Here is an 18561-nt window from a genome sequence, read left to right on the forward strand (position 1 = left end):
GAAAATCTAAAGCAAAAAGACTGCAGTGAATGATTGATATTGGTACAGATTTTTAAATGTCAAAGTGTCACTGTGATCCAACTGAAGTTAATAGTGTTATTCCTGAAAGTACCACTAAAAAGCATCAACCAGTTAAAGTGAAGTCGCATTCTAGAAGTGAAATCAGGATTTTTCAGAGATCACACTTTAGCAAAAGCAGACTTTGGTTTTTTTTTTTTTAGCTTTCACTGGTAGAAATCCAGGTGCATGTGCTTTAAAACTCAGTTTGCTCTGGCTGTAGTCAAATAAGTAAAGACAGACTATTGGTCCAGATGGGGATGCTTAAATCACCAACCAATGTCTTAATTTTTCTTCTTTTCCGTCAGTTTATCCTCCCTTTGAAATCTGGTCATGTAAGAATTTTCCTGAATGCTGTGATCTGGAACATTTCCTTAAAACCATATCCACTGAGTTATTTTAGATTGCTGATTTACTGCTGTCCTTCCTATGTCTTTTTAGGTTTCCAGTTCTTTCTGCAATGATTCTCCATTACTGTCAAGCCTAGGGCAGTAATAAAAAGAAGTTTCTAGTCTTGTACTCAGTTCCTGGTTGTCCTAAGTCCTCTGATTTCTGAGCTACCCCAGCATTTGGCATGATCCTTCATGTTATGTTTCTTGAAAAATGAAATTTATTGGAAGCTGGCTTGTTAGAATTGCTGGATGAGCGGTGTTGGAACAAAATTAATTTGCTTTCTAGAAGAAATAGCCCAAACAGAAGCTTTTATCAGGCTTCTCTCCTGCCCTGAAAGGACCCAGCTGTTAGGAGGTGGGAAGGTGGTTGGATTTTTTTAATGCAGGCTCTTGGTAGGGCTGCTCATTTATAACAACTGTGGCTGTTTGTGTGATCAAGTGAAAAACTGTCAGGGTCATGTCTAAAAAAATTGTGTTCCATTGGTGCAAAGCATCATCAGGTGTCACGAGGTAGATTAGTAAAAATAAATTTGCAAATTTTTCCAGCCATACAGCCCTGGACTGTTATTGTAAAACGAGTAAAGATACTCAAAATACACATTCCTTTGGGTTTTCTTTCCAAATCTGAAAAAACAAATAGTCTATCTAAAGCTTCTTTAATGGAAAAGGATTCCCAATTGGATTCCCAATTCTGTTTTTTGTTTTTTTTCCAGTAACTGAAAAGTTAGCACTGGAACAGGAAGTGCATATAAACATCTACTCAGCAAACACACTGCACACTGATTTTCTGGAGAGTTTAGAGGTTAAGAGTGTCCAGTTGGTACTGGGAATGCTCCAAGTTCTCCAGGCTTCATTGTTGTGTTTGAAACCTTAGGGAAAAATAGAAGTACTTAGCAAATATTTGCATTTATCCACATTCTTGCAAATTGCATGCCAGAATGGTATTTTAGACATTGCTTGAACTTACTCAGTGGTTGTGAAAATTCTGTGGTCTGCCCTGTGCCATACTTAAAAGTTTTGCAATTTGTCTAGCTGTTACTTTTCAAATTAAAAAAAAAAAAAAAAATAGAAAAAGAAGAAAAATTTAAAAAAAATAGAAAAAGAAGAAAAATTAACACACTGTAACAAGGAGAGGAAAACCAAAATTCCCTGCCCATGTCCTCCCCTATTGAAAAAGGATTTTTACAGAGCAGGGCTGGCAGGAGAAGCAGGGTCTGGAAGCTTTGTACATAAAATCAATGGTGGGAGAATTTCCAAGGTCAACAGAACAGAGTGTGGCTGTGCTCCTGTAACCTGTAACTCCCATGAACACTCCTTTCCAACATGAAAAGTAGCCCAGCTCCTCTGGGATTATCCCAGAGCAATGGGTCAGCAGGGGACCCTCCCTGTCAGCAGTTGTGTTTTGGTAATCCTTGAGCAGATGGAATTCCAAGGTGATTTTGGGAAATGTCTATCAGGCATGCTGGTCTCTTTGAGCAGTTGTTATTACAGCCCTCTAGACCTGGAAAACTCTGGGAAAATAATGAAGTGAGGAGCAGAAGTGAGGGAGAGTTACTACTGGGTGATGCTCCAGCTGCTGCTACTTGGAATTCAGATAAAATCACAGATTATAGCAGGATGAGGAGGGTGGGGGATAGTGAGCAGTGATGAAGATCAGGCAGCTGTAGAGTGCAATCTGTATCATTCAATAAAGTGACTCTGTTCAGATAAATTGTTGTAATGCAGCCAAAACCAAAATCATATATTAAGGAACAAGAAAAATAGAATGAGTGGCTGTGCCTTCTGTGTATGAACAATATAGAAAACTCTAATAAAAATCAAATATTGGTACCTCCTCGGGGACAGATATTGGCTACTAACAGCCAATGTGTGATTCTAGCAGAGAAAATCCTATGGAATAGTTGGAATCTGAAACCAGACAAGTAAATTAGACACAGATTTTTATGCTCAGGGTGATGGGCTGCTGGAAGAACAATGTTTGGTTGATTCTTCTCTTGGTGGTGGTAAGAAAATGTGACATTATGTCACAGAGCCCACAATTGGTTTTCCCCCCTTCTTTCTTGTAGTTCAGAAGTCCCCTTGAGTTCTGTCTAAAAACTGATTTTGGGACATGTGTGCACAGCTAAGTCCTGCTAGACCAAGCTGGAGCTTTTCTGGTCACTCCTGAAGTCCAAATGTCTTGCAGCAGGAATATTGAGCTTGTTTAATTAAAACCCCAACAGGATTAACTTTGTTACAAAAATGGTTTTTTAACCACTGTGCTATTGAGCCTGTCTGGAGCTGTCACAGAAATGTGATCCAGAAAGGATCTGGAAAGGCAAGAAACACAAAATAAAATGTGTGGAAAATGAGTCTGGGTGGGTTCTTTCCTGGGAGACTTTTGGGCTGCAATCTGTTGTAGATTTAACTTCATATTCTCACTTCCAGTGGAGAAAATGAGATTACAGAAGTGAGATGTTCTGCTCTGCTGCATCTCCAGAATGAGAGCAAGCTGCTTTGGGAACTCATCATGATGTAGTTACTAAAAGTGTTGTGCAGTCACTAAATGTGTGACTAGGCACCTCAGTGACATCATAGAACAGGAAAATGTTATTTAATGCTTGCTTTGTACGTAGCTTATGCAACATGGAATAATTTACTTTCAGCTGTGCCTTCCATGTTTTGTTTTTAGATGTTTAGGCATCAATAAATATTATCTTCTGCTAGGTTTTTTTCCATAGATCAAATTAGTGGCAGCTGATCAACAGTTTGATAGGACAGTGTGGGCCTGACTCAGAAAACCAAGCCCCATTCCTTTTAGGATGGTTACATGCTTGCTTTTCTGCAGAAGCCAGGTCAGATGAGGTTTTTTTGCTATTTTTTTTTTTTTTTTTTGTGTGTGTAATATGGTCAGAAAATGGATGTGGGTGGGAAAGATTAGTTCTGCTGTGGCATTTATAAAGCCAAGTAACTGGGAAGGGTGCAAAGTAAAGCAGATATGACAAATAATCAGAAAATGTTGTGAGTTGTGTGGTTTAGGGGCTTTTTGTTATTATTTTTGTGTGTTTGTTTTTTTCCCCCCTCAAATTAGCCTCCTCAGTAGTATTAATGCAAAGAGAAGAATTATGAAAAATGACAGTGGAATTAAGCAAAGGACTTGAAATTGGGGGGGAATGTGAGGGAAAGAAATGAAGATTGCATTGGATCTTCAAGTTTGAGCTGAGAGGGAGGAAGGAGGGCAGAGATGCCAGGAGTGATAGAAAAAACAGAAAACAAGGGAGATGGGTGCAGGTTTTGGAAGAACCAACGTGAAATAATGAAAAGAAGGTGGGAAGGGATGAACAGAACATTTATAGATGAGTAGAATGTTACAGCCATGGAAGTGAAATCAGAAATATCAGCTCTGGGCACTGCTGGAGGTGATAAAGTGTTTAACACAGGTTATGAAGTCTGCTGTATTTCCATTTAGGTGTGATGTTATTTCATGTATTTTAGACTAGTAGTGTCAATTTTGTTAATTGTGGCACTGCTCCATCTGGTGGAAAATTTTTTTTTTCCTGTTTAGCATGGGCACTTCACATATCTGATGGCAAAAAGTGATTGGAAAATCCTACCCAATATATTTCAGTGCACCAAAAGCAAACAGTTGCACTTCAAAGTCCTGAGGGGTAAAAAGCTGTGCAAGACACTCATAGGATGTTACATGTATATTTTTTATGTAATGCTCTGCTCTCTAGAAGTTTGTTATGGTCATCCACACTATCTTCCTACTCATCAGTGTTTTGGCAACAAAAAGTTTGTCTTCTTTTTCTGTAAACTGTGTAAGCAGCATTGGCTTGCTGTCTTCTGTGACAGGTCTTGTTGTAGGTCCAGGTTTTTGTTACTGTCTTTTGTTTTGTTCTTTTTGGTAAGCACAGAAAAAAAAACTTGTTGATAACATTGTTTTTGTGGAATTTAGGAGCATGGTGCTTTGCTTTTTTTTTTTTTTTTTTTTTTTTTTTTTTTTTTTTTTTTAATTGAAAAGCATGAGCATATGTAGAGGTTTAAAATGTTTAATCTGTTTCTATGACTCTGGCCCCAGAGTCACTCTGTGATTAACTGGCTCAGTGTGAACCTCTGGGAAAGTAGCAGAAGGTGCTGCCATCACATGAACCTTCAGAAGAAAGTTTTCACCTGAATCTTTGGGTTAGTTTGAGAACAGATCCAGGTTTAATGTGTGATTTTCCACTGAGTGCCGTCCTCTTTGTGATTTCAGTTGGGCATTGCACAATGGTTGGCAGGGCCACCTGATTGATAAATTTAATAATAAGATCGGTCTGATCAGCATGACATGGTTTGTGTGGTCACTCTCGGCTCCATGGGAAGCTTTGATGTCTGTGTGCTCTCCTTGAGCTCCAGGTAGCTGCATGGCTTATTACCTGGCTGTACTCTCAAATTCTCCTTGTTCTCTTCATGTGTTGCCAAGCAATACATGCAATTTTATTGCCACCTTCCATTTCATGTAATATGTCTGGGTCTGTGTATTATATTGCATAGCATATATTATTGCATATCTATATATACCCACACACACCTTTCCTTGCTTTGTAGTCTGGCCAAAATAGCATTGCAACATGGATTGGTTGATGACTTGCTGGGTTGGGAGCAGTGAATTGAAATTAAACTTCCCTGTAGGTTCAGCCTTCTTTGACAGTGTTGTCTCAAGTTGGAACAGCAGGCAAATATTTGCTGGATTTGGAATAAGTGACTGACATTGTGCTATCTGTCATTTTTAATGAGCATTTAACTGTTAGGTGTGAAATGGAAAAAGTAGTAAGTGTAAAATAAATGATTTCCCTCTGCTGCAGTGGTTTGCAGTTTCACATAACAGTAGTTGGTACTGACTGGGATTAAGTCTGGATTAAAATTTGGACACTAGCTGCAGACCCCAAGGATGAAGAAAAATAGAGAAATAAATTCCTTCATGATGGCTGATTTTTTTTCAGAAATGCCTTTTGGTTGAAGTACTGCATGAATTTTATGGAGTTCGTGTACCTTTGCAGTTTATTTTAAGAGATCTGAATTTATTTGGTGTAGATTTATTTCAATTATCTAATCAGAAGCAGACACATAACTTCTTAGGCTGTCAAAGGTATTCAGGAATGTATGACAAACTTCAAAGGAATGTATAAGATCTTGCTACACATCTTACTATGCATTTTTATAGAGAAGAGTTAATTAAATTTACCCTTTCTGCCCAGAAATTACTTTTAGGCTAAATTAAATATGTGGGGTTGTCAGGCTTTTCAATGTTCTTTCTGCTTTAGCTTTGTGACTGATTAAACAACCCAATGCTTATCTGGATCAAAGAAATAATAAGCAGAAGGGGCATCCTTAGGGCAGTTATCAGTTGAAAACAATTTCACTGTCAGGTGTCCAAGGCACAGAGCCCACCAGAGGGATTAAGCATTAGGGACTGTGCTCAATGATGTTGACTTGAAAAGAAGAGACTTCCAGGGGGAACAGCTCAGTGTCCCAGCTCATGTTTCTGTAGGCAGGGGGATAAAAGGACTGTGCCAGGTGGGACAGAGTTCTCTGGGTGCAGGACAGCATCCTTCCCTGCCCCCAGACTGGGAATGCAGCTCGTTCTTGGGTTAACTCCTGTGGAGAATTAACCCATGTTCACTCACTGGGAGGCAAAGGGAGAAGGGATAAAAAATCCCCTCTGGTTATCTGAAAATGCACCATTCAAGTATGTTTGCAGGGACAATATTTCAAGTTACTTGTTTCAGCAATTTAGATAAGAACATGTACTTTCCTACAAAAGGCAAGGCACGGTGTCTTAATATTAATACCTGACACAGGGTAACCCTATGTGATAAAGTACATAGATAGCACAACAAGGGGTGAATTAGAAATGCCTGGGAAGATTTATGGTGCCATTAGTAAAACATGGAGATTTATGTGTGACATGAACATCTCTGAGAGAGCAGAAGCAGAATTGTACTACTAAAGCTGCCTAAATGTTTTTTTTTTTCCTTTCCCCCAGATGCAATAACAAAGAGATCTGAGAGAAAGGGTAAAGCACTGCCTGCAGTTTGGCAGACCCACCAATCCCTTCAAAGTTTGCTCTCTATCCTCTGGCAAATGACTGGGACTCGATTTCTTGCAGACTGGCTGATGGCCATAATGATAGTGGCATTTTGGGTGTGGCTGAACCCAAGGGCTGGGCTGCCCTTCCTTGGCACTGAGGTATCCTGCTGGGAATGCTGTGTGCATCCCAGGGGAGAGCTAAGCACAAGGAATGGCACAGAGGTCTCCTGGAATCCACTTCTGGAGCTCTTTGACACCAGTGCCAGGGAACAGTGGAATTTTAACTCTGCTGGCCTGTGACATATTTCATCTTCCAGGGCTGCAGGGGCACTGAGGGAGTGGCTTCATCCTCTCTGGCTGTGCCCTTGGATGTTTCACTCTGACCATGGCTGCTGTGAGTTACTCAGGTTGTTTCTGTCATGCTCTGTTTTGCATGTACATAGATTTTGGGACAGCAGTGGTGCATCCTCATTCAGCCATTATATTCAGTTTCCATTACATAGAACACAAAGACATGGTGCCACAATTATAACCTTTCACAGCCCTGGAATTTGAAAATGTTCTGTTGCCTGTTGGGAGCTTCTTGCTGTATAATGTGAATTCAGCTAAGCAAGAAGTCATTTTTTTCAAGAGAAATCTTTTTTACAGTGCAGGAAGTTCTCAGGTGTGGAGAGCCAGTGTGAAAGTCAGCAGTCAGTCTGTATTGTCTTAAAAGCAGAGAAGAAAGAAAAACTGTCATTACCCTGAGGATGGAAAATGTAAGGAATATCTTGGTGTACAAGCAGAGAATACAAGTTTCTCTTGAGCAGACATCACTGTGTAGTAAACTGAGGTATAATTATCATTTCCAATTGAGCTTTCCTTCTCTTTGAACTGTTACCATTTATACATAAATAGAAGTTCTGGTGGTTTTGAGGTAAGGCAGTTTAATATTGACACATTATTGGTCATGTGGGGAAGGTTGTCTGGTGCTGTGATGGGTGTGCAACATAATGAAGAGTTTTATAAATACCCTCAGAAATTGGGAATCAGAAGTTAAGGCTGATCCCACCCTCTCAAGTACATGGTTAGTTTGCTGATTGGAAAAGGTTACTGATAAGTAAGAATAATCAAATGTGGAGCCCTTTTACATCTGGTGAAGTGTCATTGGTAACAGCACATCACTTGTGGAAACACCTCCTCTGAAGGTTCTCCAGGATCTTTTCAAAGGTGAGTTTTGTGCCAGAGCTCACTGAAAGGATCACTTGGATCACCACGACTGAAGCACAGTGAGGGTGAAGATTTGATGTTAATTTACACTTGAAATAGGAGAGGGCAAATTAGAAACCTGATTCATGACTGGTTACCTTACAAGGTTTTGGGGTCTTTTCCTTTCAGCTGGAAAACAACCCTAACATATCCAACTGCTGCATACAGAAAGAGTACAGACATTTACAAATATCAGACATGCTGACTTTTTACTTTTTGATGCCTTTTTCATTTTTATGAGAGAAGCTGACCAGAAACAGCTCCATGGTGCATAACCCTTTATTGTTTAGGGGTTTTGTAAGTTCAATTTTATTTTTCACACTGTAATTTTTTTTTAATCTCGTAGTCTAAAATGAAACAAAACCTCACTTTTATGATGTGCAAGCACATATATTTTACATTTATTTTCATAACTTCCAATGGAAAGAATCACTCCAAGGAGCTGTAGTCAGGTTAATAAAGCTGTGGAGTCTGAGGCTCCACAGAGCAGGGAAGTCCCTGAGCTTCATTCCATGACATGGATGGTTCTGGCTGCTTTACAGAAACAGAGATGTCAGGGTGTAATTTAGGAGCACTTGTTTTGAGTAGTCACACGATGAAGAGCCTGATGGAAAGTCTTCAGTGAGTTTTGGATCACATCATGAAACAGTTTGACTATGAAACACCACAGAATTAAGATTTAAGAACAGATTTTATTGGAGACCAGGCTCTTTATATACATATAAAAAGACTTAAAGAATATGGTTGGAAATAAAGCCATCCTGGTGATTTCTAAGAAAAGTGAAAGTTGGCATGTGAAAAATGGATTTTTTGGCCCTGCTGAAACTGATGATGAAGCTTCTCTCCTATCCAGTTTTAACCTTCAGATTTGGCAGACTGTTTTTCTGGCTGTTCACCACTTCTAGCAATAATCTCTGGCCATAATGCACCAGCTCACTGTATGTCCAGTGCCCTGGGCTAATTCATGCCTGTGAATCCTGTTTGAGTGTCTAATTCATAAATGCAAAGCATTTTCACTCCACATCTTGGTCTGCCTGATGCTTTGGATTGATTCCAGCTGAGTGCTGTGTCAATCAGTGCAGCACACAGTAATTCTAATAGAGAAATATTTTAAACCTACTTACTTTGTCTCATCACTGTTGGCAGGGGGGGAGAGCTCTGCACAGAAATTGGTGAATTTTCATGTAACCACAGCATTCTTCTAGAGTAAAATGGATGTTGAACAGAAAAACCTCATAAAAATCACCAGAATGAGTGAGCATGCATAATAGAAAGCTCCCAACCAGTCTTGTTAAATTCATGTTTTACACTGTCACACAGTCATGGAATGCATAACAATAGTCTGGCTATAGGTCAAGGGTCTGTTTGTTCTTTCATATTTCTCCTTAATTTGGCAAGTGGACACACTTTCTGTCAAAAAGAAGATGCCAAAAGAAAGGGCAGGGTTTTTTTCCAAGTTATTTTTGAAAGGCCTTGATTCTTGGATGTCTGATTAGGATATTTTAGACCTGGCTGTCATTACCCTGGAAAACAAATTTTGCAACAGCTTAATACAGGCAGCCAAAGTCATTAAAAGAGTTCCAAAAAAATTCATCTGAAGATACAGTTGAGTTCAGCTGCACAAAACAGCAAGGCACCAATTGTAAGCTTAGCAGGGGATTCATATCTTCTGTCTTACATCATTTTTTAACCACAATTAAGTGTCTCCTTTGAAGAGCAAAAAGGTGGGGTTTGCTGTGCTCTCCTTTCTGTTCTCATGCACATCCACATAGTTTTTTCTGTATGAGAAATTTATTTTTGTGCTTGGGTTTCCTTCTTTTATATAATAAGCCAGATAAGGATAATCTGTGTGCTGTGCTTACCTGAAATTCTCACAGAATGGGAACTGAGTTTTGTGGGAGCCTGAGCTGCAGGATCCAAGCTGGGCTGTGTGTTTTACCTGTCTGCAGAGGTGAGCAGCAGCTCCACTGGGTGGAAGCACCTTCTCAGGTGTGAGTCTCATCAGCTTTGTCAAAAAACCCCGATGGGAGAAGCTGCTGTGTATTTATATGGTAATGGCCTCTAGCAGATCATCTCTCACTGACCAAGGGTATTTACCTGCAGAAAATACATGATGATTCTGAATTACTTTCAACCCTGTGTTAGCTGCAAGGTGTCAAGTGGTTTTCTTAGTATTTATTTTTTAAAAATCTTTTAAAATTACCTTCTTTCTGTAGCATAAAATGGCTTTATGAACAAGCTGTCAGGCATTGCTTTTTCTGTGATCCTTTACAGAGGAGTTTGGCATTGTTTTCCCTTTTGTCACTCAAAATGAAGCACAAAAAAGAAAAATTAATCTTGTGACAGCCCCAAACTGGAGGTGATGCCAAGTGCTTTGTCCACTGCCATGCTGTGCTTTGAAGGGCACTAATCTGCCAGTCCAGCTAACATCAAACATGCTACTAAAACCATCAAAACATTATTAATCAAGGAGATGGATGGGATTTGAAAATGGGAAAAATACTTCTTACAGCAGTTGACAATATAATGGAGCTGTAGCAAATGACATATTTTGAAAAATCCAGCAAAGGGTAGAATGAGATTAATTTCTTGAGGGATTCAATAGTACAAGTTATGCTGTCACTTGACATTTTAGCATGCACAGGTGAGCCAGACTACTGTTGTTTTAACCCTTATTTAACATTCCCATCAGTAAACCTGCTCAAAGAGCCCCATATCCATATCTTGTGTGGTGCTGCCATTAAATCTTTTATTGCTACTGCCTGGGATTTCATTATGAACAATCAGTCATCTAATACCAAAGCTATGGAATCTTAAACACCCCTCAAAATCTGTGGCATAAAGGAGACTCTGAACAAATCAAAAAGATGCACTATTTTTTGTTGGTACTCTGTTGGTGTTTGTTTTTTTATTTTAAGTGACTCATTGCAACATTTTCCCCAAACATATTTCAACAAAAATGTCTCAAAAGAAACTTCTTAAGCTTTAGGGTTTGGGGGTTAGAGTTTGGGTTAGAGTTTTGTTAATAAATCTTGTTTCTGTATTTTTTTTTTTTTTTTTTGTCTCCCATGTTTCTGCCGCAGTTTTTTGGTTGTTTGCTGCCTTGCTTTGGGTTTTATCTCTAAATTTGTATATTGACCAGCTCTGTGCCTTCCTATTGCCACACAACTTCAGTCCCATCCAACTCTCAGCCTGTCACAAAGCTCTGCTGGGTGCATGTTGTTCAACACAAAATTAAGTATTTGATGCTCAGTACATTTCCCACTTGCAGAGCTCTGATTCTCTTTCTGTCAGCAAATATTTGTTTAGATTTTTTTTAATTTATTTTTTGAAAAAAGGGTTGATTTCTGCCTGGTAACTAAGTCTCAGTCCAGGTGAAATGTTGTTTGGCTTGCATTTTATTCCTTGCATCCACACACATTGAAACTGAAGAGAGCTAAGTTAAGAAAATGAGTGGTGAAGTAAAAATTATGTGGTTTATAATACAGGCAGGGAGCACTCAGTCTGGTAGTGTGCACCAAAGTTGGAATTAATTACTTCAGAGACTGGAATGTAGGTGAGATTCTTCAGAGCAGATAATGCTTTAAATTCTAATTCTCCTTTATAAGCTTGGTGATAAACTTTTCAAAAGATTTTTGCAGTTTTAAGGAAAAAAAACCAACAACAAACAAACCACAGATAAACAAAACCTCTGTCCCACAAACCCCTGTCTCTTCAGTTTTCTTTGAGCTATAAATTCACTGCTGTTATTGGCTGAGGAAATGGCTGCCTGCCAATATAGTTGTCCCACAAAAATGTACAGAATCTCTATCTTTTAGTCTCCTATAAAGAAAAACATAGAGCAAAAATTTTGGGGGAAAAAAATAAGTGAAGCAGGACATGACCTTCTTTGGAGTAAATATATGGAGGAATGAAAAGATGATCAAAAAGCCTTATTTTTTTTTTTTTTTCTAAAATGCCTATGTTTGTTGATGATTGATTTCAGAATTGAGTAGAGGCAAAAGGATGGATAGGCAGGTGGGTGGTGGAAGTATTAACCAAAAATATCTAAACCAAGTTTTTTCCAAGATTTAAAGAGGGTTCTGCCTGCTTGTGCAGTGTTCATGTATGTGTTGTGTTTTTGGATGCTGACAAGGAAACAGCATAACCTGCCTTGCTTTTTTCCTTGTCACTTAATGGAATATCACACCTTGGGTTATCATCAAAGTGTTGTTAACACAAATTGTCAGAAATTCAGCTTCATGTTTGAGTTATGAAAGGGACTAAAGCTGTACTTTGAGCAAGGCTTTGTGCCTGACTGTGCTGTACAGTGACAAAACAATTGCTGCACTAGTTCAAGTAATAGACAAAACTGCTTTAGGTCCTTTTTAAGTGTTGCTAGAGGAGAAGCTCAAGGACTTATAGGTAAAATGAAAGCGTAAAAGAAGCTATCTTGCTAAAACCCCCAGTATTTTTTTTTTTTTCATTTGAACTATGTCTCTTCAACCAGTCATATGAAAAATGACACCTTAAGGGGGATTTTCCACATGAGAATTCTATAAGCTGCCACCTGTGACTCCTTTCTGTCAAATGTCATCCTCAGCCTGGTCAGCTGAAGAGTTGGGAATTTGAATGACCCTAGAGACCATTTCAAATGTATTTTTGCAAATGTGTGGCTGCTTGCTTTAAGGACACCAAGGAGGTGCTGCTGTCTCTGGTGGTTTTCATGTTGTCTCTGCAGGTGATTGTAAATGGAAGATGATGTTTCTGCTTTTTTTTGCTTCTTTTAAAATGTCTGCAGCCCAGATCCACTTGGGTTGGGATGTGTTTTGATCCTAGGGGCTGAATAAAACCAGACTAAGTAATCCCTGGGAACTTGTGCAAGCAGAATTGCTAGGAAGCAATTCAGGGACATTCAGCACATCTAATGCTTTCCTCTGAACCAGTGCCACACCTGTTATGGTTTCAGTGGGAATTTGGGCTGCTCTTCATGCCTCCTGCTTTAATAGCCCTGAGCCAGGGCTCCAGAGATGTTCAGAAATCCAGGTTTGATTTCTGTAGGTTTTCTGATATTCTCAGCGCTTGGGTCCAACAGAACTTCCCAGGCTTTGCCATTTCCAGGGTGTTGCAATGAAATAAGGCATTTTGTTTCTTTTTTTAGCTTATGGAAGATTTTTCCATTGGATTGGAAATAGGTAGCCCTCAGTGCTGTTGTTTTTGCTTGCTAATGCAGGCTGTACCATCCGAGTGTTCCCATATTTAATCCCACAGGACAGGACCATAGGGATTGCCCTCTGTGAGAAACATCTCTGAAAATTATAATTTCCCCTTCCTACAGGGAACAGAATTTCACATTGGAAAAGAACTATGGAAAAATACAATTTAGTTTGCTTATAAAATGTTAAATGGTCTACTTCTCTGTTTAGAAATAGCTCTCTCTAGTTACAAAGTTATGGAAAAAAGGCAGTACTGACTCCTGGAAGAGAAAGTTAATATTTCCACAACTGTTTGTGTTTGGTACTCAAACCTCAATTTCTCCCACCTGGTAATTACTTGATCAGTGTGTCAGTAATTACAGTGATGAGATGATCTACAGGAGACTGAAGAAATACTGAGGTAAATAATAAGGTAAATTAATTTGTGCTGCATTTAGTGCTCCTTTTATGAAGTGAGTGTAAGATAATTGTCTCAGCTTTTCATTGTGTGTGTCATCAGAGATTTATTGAGAATGAGCCACATAGATTAATTTTATAGAAGCTTTTTAGTTATTGCTGTCCCTTGACTTGGATATTTTGCAGGCTATATGGTATGAAACAGTATAAAAGTATATCAGCAAGTGGATTAGAAACAATTCTCTGGCTCAAATCATGTCTAATTGTCAGGATTTGCTCATTCATGGAATCATAGAGTGGCATGATTTGGAAAAGGTCTGAAATCTATTTGTGAGTTTTGCTTCAATAAGGAATTTTTGGAGATATTTGGCAAAATGATTTTGTTTTTTAAGTTTTTTTTTGTTTTTTTTTTTTTAAGTACTGTGCTTACGACTGTAGAGTAAAAACAGCCCATGAAAGAAAAACAAGCCCTTGGTCAGGAAAATGTGTGTGTAGGTTTTGGCTCTGCCTCAAGAAACGTGTGCTTAACTTAAAGGAGGTGAGGAATCTTGTTTGGGTGGTGAGGAGAGCACTCAGGAACCACCTGGTGCTGAGGTACCACAGCAAACAGGGCTCAGTCAGAGCCCTAGGAAGAAAACAAGATGTTCTTCTCATTAAGACTGATGTCCACCTTCCAGAGCTTTATCTGCAAAACATCTCAGCACTCAGGAAGTTGCACAACTTAAAGGTATTTATATTGTACCTTGGAATTTATATTTTCTTCTTGGTGTGTAAATGATGGGGCTTTTTTTTTCTCACAGCTATATTCAATTAAGCAGAGTTTCTGTTTGAAAGTCCTGGATCCCTTCATGTAGCTACATGACTGCTGAGTGGAATGTCAGTCCTTGGATTTCATTAGTGATTGGAGTAGTTTGGCATTTTATTGATGGATCTGGATTTTCTCTGGATTAGCACATGCAACTGACTTTGGTGGGAATTTGATTAAGGCTGAGATATTCTGTAATCTGGATTTATGCATTGCACCAAGACAAACAGCATTCCTTTCACCAGGTCTGCTGGATTTGGCAAACCTCAGGAAAAGCTGGATTCTTCAGTATTTCCTGTGGAGGTTCAGAATGGAGTTTCCTGGAGGAATTGCCATCTTAGCTGGTCCCGGCTGTGATTCTTTGCCTTGGCAGCTATTGGGGCAACCAAGGTGTTGTTTCTTTGATTTGATTTGATTTGATTTGATTTTTTTTGTTTTATTATTTTTTGTAAAACCAGGGTACTACATGTGTGGAGAAGACTTTGACTCCCTCTTCATTTAATCACACACTACCTTCAAAAACCCCCTTTGACAGGCAATATAAAATTAAAACAAGCACCTCAAAATTCTCTCAGATAAGCAAGTCTTGCCCCTGACACTACTGCTTAAACCCACTGAAACCCATGTAAATGCAACCCTGCAGCTGTGGATGAATAGCCAAAATTTTTTGCCTCTCTGACTGGAGGCAGCCAGCAATCAAGAAACTGTGCTGGTTGTAGCCAAATGAAATAGGGAATTCCCTTGGTTTTTGTTGTTTTGTTGTTTTGGGGTTTTCTTTTGTTTGTTTAATTTTTTTGGTTTTTTGAGGGGTTGTTTGTTTGTGTGGGGTCTGTTTTTTTGTTTGTTTGTTTGTGTTTTTTAAATTTCTGGAAGTGATTATTGGGGGCATGATGAGGTTTGGCTCCATATTAATCAGTGCAGCCTGGATATTCAAATTCTCAGTTCTGTGGCTGATGCTTCCCAGGATGTTCTCAGGATTACATTACACTGTGGTTGGGTTACAGCCATGGCAGCAGGATCAGGTGAATGGAGCAATTTTCCTTCCCCAAGTGGGAGTTCAGATGCATTTTCTTGCTTGGGAGTTTCTTCCTCACAGAGGAAAAAGCAAAGGGGCAGCAAATCAGTTTAGCCAGTGTATCTGGCAAATGCAGCAAAGGATCAAGATCTATTTTGCTTTCTAGATCATCCTAACTGTACTTTTTTTCTGCCTCTGGTGCTCTCTTCAACCCCTCACATAAACACTTCTGTCTTCCAGTGCCTGTGGTAACCATTGAATTCCTCAGAGAATCCCTTGGGAGCTGAAGAGGCTGCATCTTCCAGGCTCAGGGCATCATATCTGGTGAGATATATACTTTTTATACCTTTTTTTCCCCCCCGGAGCTATATTTTATTAAATTGAGACAATTTCTGTCATGAGCTCTACTCCATGTTAGTTTCCTTTGAAACTCAAAGTTTGATATGGAAAGAGGTTGGTTTGGGTTAGTGACCAGCCTGATTTGCAAGATACTTTGTGATAGTCCTAGATCAATCTGGCAGCCAGAAATTACTTGAATATTTGGGAATTTTCCACCCTGCTTTTCCCCTTTTTTTATTTTTTTTTTTTGCATGCTAAGGTTTATAAGTATGTGCATGGTAATTTAGCTCTCTAAGTTGTTGTGGCTCCATATTAATCTCCATGTTCCTGGAAATTAGCTGACTGTAAGAAGGTGGTTTTCCCTTGGGAAGGTCCAACTCTTGTGTCTTTATCATTAACCCTACACATGGTCATCCTTGCACACACAGGGCACAGACTGAGGGAATGAGGTCAGCTCAGCAGCAACACTGAGCTTTTTTTTTTGGTGAAAGGTTGTGAATATGGAGACCATTATGTGTCATTAAGATAATAATGTAGCTGAGTATGTCAGTGAAGTCAATGACTCTCTGTTCCCCAGGTGTTCTGGTTTTAGTTTGATAGGGACACAAAAAAAAATTCTGCTTGCCAGGTGGGAGCAAATTTGCCTTTCAAAAGATTGTTGCTTCAGCACTTGATAGGAGCCTTCTAAGCAAGAATGGGAATAATAATAATAAATGTTCCCAGGCTGCACTGGTTTTATAATTGCTATTTAGCCCAAATTGCTCTGAGTGAGGAAACTCCTTCATTGTGGCTCCACAGGTGGAGGTTATGATGTCATGTGCAGCCAATTCACCAATTCAAAAGGATGAAACATTTATATAAAATAGGAACACAATGCAGAGTTTTAGTAGGGAAAGCTAAGGGAAGTAAAAAGGATTCAAAATTTAAGTGAAGCAGCCAACCTTGATGTGGAGGTGAGAAAGGACTTTACTTGTATTGGTTTGTGAATTTGAAATTGTTTTGTTGTGAGATGGGATTTGGAGGAAGGTGAAACAGGTTTAATTTTAAATAGCACTAAGAGAAATTTTATTATTAGAAACTATAAGGAAAAAAAGCTTAGAATCAAATTTCAGGCTATTTTTTTCTACATTTATTTTTAAATATTGAAAATGCATAGAAAATAACTTAGTTTGCTATTTTAAAAATAGTTTTTAATTACAAACTGCCACTGTCAGGGCTTGTGTTTGCATGATCTGATCTGAACTTTTCCTCTAAGGGGAAGGTTTGTAAGCATCCCAAGAAGTTCTGGCCACACAGGTGGTCGAGCTGATGGCTCTTGTGTCTGCACACACTTCTAGTGAGTTTGTCTCTGAGTTCTGTATCCTCAGTGCCTTTTTTTCTCATTTTTGGTGTTCACAGGCAGGTTCAAGTGGTCCAGGCAGAGCCAAGTCCTAGCACAGAGTTCCTGTGGCCAGCTGAGCTCTGGCTATCACAGATTGTGTCAGGAGAGGAGGGAAAGAGGAGGCAGGGACAGCTGGGCTGAAACCAGGAGGATAAAAACCTAAAAGTGAATTTGTTGGGCAATATTGGCTCCCAAACACATTTTTTTTTCATTTCCACATGGATCTCTAAAGGCTCCAGTTTCAGTTCTTGGGAATAATTAAACCTTAAGCAGTGATAAACAGTGCAATATTTAATTAGTGAGCTGTCCTGACAAAGGCATGTTAAAGTAAATTGGGTATTTTGGGGTTTTTTTTTGAGGCTGTTAACTGTGCTGACAGAGAGTTGGTTAATTCTTGAAGGATAATGTTTTGGGCAAATTCCCAGTCTCCAAATGCCTGCAGGCAGACTTGTCCATATTTGTGGTATATTTGAGGTCTAGTGTTCCTCCTTTGGGCCATATATTTTAAGAGGGAATTTTAATGGAATGAAACATTGCTGCAGAGCAACAGCCTTCTCTGAAACACTTCCCAAAAGAATGTTAAGGCCCAAGGTCTTGTTTTTTCATGGCAAAAGATGTGAATCCTCTAATATTTACTCAGTTATAAATAGTGATGGGCAAGGCTCTAAGGATGGATTCCTGGGAGATTGTATCAGGGATAGTTATTCTCCAAACCAAGCAAAGACAGTGGTTGTCTTTTAATTGTGTTGCATCTTCTCTGGCACAGAGAACATCATTATTAAACAGATAGCAAATAATTACAATATATTTGAGGTTTTCACTCCTCTCTTATTGCTCTCCAGTCCCAACAGGAGCCAAAATATATCTTATTTCTAGTAAGAGATGGCAGTTTAATGCTGGGGGGGATGTTCATGCTGAGTGTTTTGGTTCTCCAGTGAGGTGGCAGGAGAAAAGTTCTTGCCTTGTCTGGGGTGCCAGAGGTGCTGATCTTGACCAGTTGGGCTTGGACAGGGAACTTGTCCATTATTTCATTTATCCACACCTCTCTACCCCCATCTGTAAATAGGAGGGATGATTATAACTTTTCTTAGGGAGAGGCTGTTGGAAAATGCTGTTGCTTTCCCCTGAAAGCTCAATCTGCTGGTATCATTGCTAATAAATAGGTGAGTGTTATCTAATGCCATTAACAGGTTAGTGTGCCTCCCACAGTGAAATTCAATCTCTCTCAGTGAAGGTCTTGTAAAGTTCAGGGTGTAATTTGTGCATCACCAAAGAGTTAACATGAAACCCAAGTGAGAAATAATCCTTGCTAAGGAGTCTGAGGGCCAGAACCTCCATAAGTGACACTTCCCAACAGAGGCACAAGAATAAATTCCTTTATTTCTTGGGACAGGAATGAAGTTTCTAATTTATTTTCTAATTTCCTGTATCAAGAGCAAATCTGTAGTAACTGAACTGACTGGAAAATGCTTGGTAGTAAATAGTAAATAATTAATCTACTAACAAAATAAATCTCAAATAGCAAGAAAAAGTATTTTTCAAACACAGATGTACTTTTGTGTCGATGTGTTTTTTGCTGGTACTTAGAGAAGAAAAAACAGACTTCTGATAGCTATTAGGTATCATTCCAAAATCTTGCAGTTCAACATTTATTTCTAGTGATGTAAGACAGGTACTTAGCT

At 39.1% G+C, this 18561-nt stretch overlaps 1 protein-coding gene across 9 annotated transcripts in view; it reads left to right on the top strand.

Moving 5' to 3' along the window:
* The window catches only part of CALD1 (caldesmon 1), a 190435-nt gene that overhangs the window by 57457 nt on the left and 114417 nt on the right, over positions 1 to 18561 (top strand). For 7 of the 9 annotated variants that reach the window (XM_079304064.1, XM_079304067.1, XM_079304066.1 and 4 more), the window contains exon 2: positions 15400 to 15483. The exons of the other annotated variants lie outside the window; for them this stretch is intronic. The gene's annotated coding sequence lies outside the window, so the exon portion shown is untranslated. The remainder of the gene's footprint in view (positions 1 to 15399; positions 15484 to 18561) is intronic. 9 annotated transcript variants of the gene reach the window in all.

This window comes from Erithacus rubecula, assembly GCF_903797595.1.
Source record: "Erithacus rubecula genome assembly, chromosome: 4".
NCBI lineage: Eukaryota > Metazoa > Chordata > Aves > Passeriformes > Muscicapidae > Erithacus > Erithacus rubecula.